This window comes from Colobus angolensis, unplaced genomic scaffold, assembly GCF_000951035.1.
Source record: "Colobus angolensis palliatus isolate OR3802 unplaced genomic scaffold, Cang.pa_1.0 Scaffold236, whole genome shotgun sequence".
NCBI classification, from domain to species: domain Eukaryota; kingdom Metazoa; phylum Chordata; class Mammalia; order Primates; family Cercopithecidae; genus Colobus; species Colobus angolensis.
Window position 1 is genome coordinate 839,801 of NW_012115555.1, and position 313 is coordinate 840,113.

General features: G+C 55.3%; 1 protein-coding gene across 2 annotated transcripts in view; it reads left to right on the plus strand.

Annotated features, from left to right (window-relative positions):
• Positions 1-313, plus strand: part of LOC105513772 (steroid 21-hydroxylase) — a 10,599-nt gene that overhangs the window by 805 nt on the left and 9,481 nt on the right. The gene's annotated exons all lie outside the window — the stretch shown is intronic.

Genomic DNA, 313 nt, shown 5'->3' on the forward strand with positions numbered 1-313 from the left:
TCACATTTCGTTCTTCAGGCGATTCAGGAAGGCATATTAGGCAGGGACTGCCATTTTCTCTCTGAGACAAACATCATGCCGGTAAACTGGCCCACTGTGGGGTGGCCGAGGGAGAGGGCCCAGGTGGGGGCGGGCACCCTTGCCTGACGGTTGATGTGGAGCCAGAAAGCTGACTCTGGCTGCCGGAAAAGGTCAGGGTTGCATTTCCCTTCCTTGCCTCTTGATGGATGATCCATTTTTTGAAATACGGATGTCCCAAGGCCAATGAGACTGGTGCCATTCCAGTAAAGGGCCACTCTGTGGGCGGGACGGT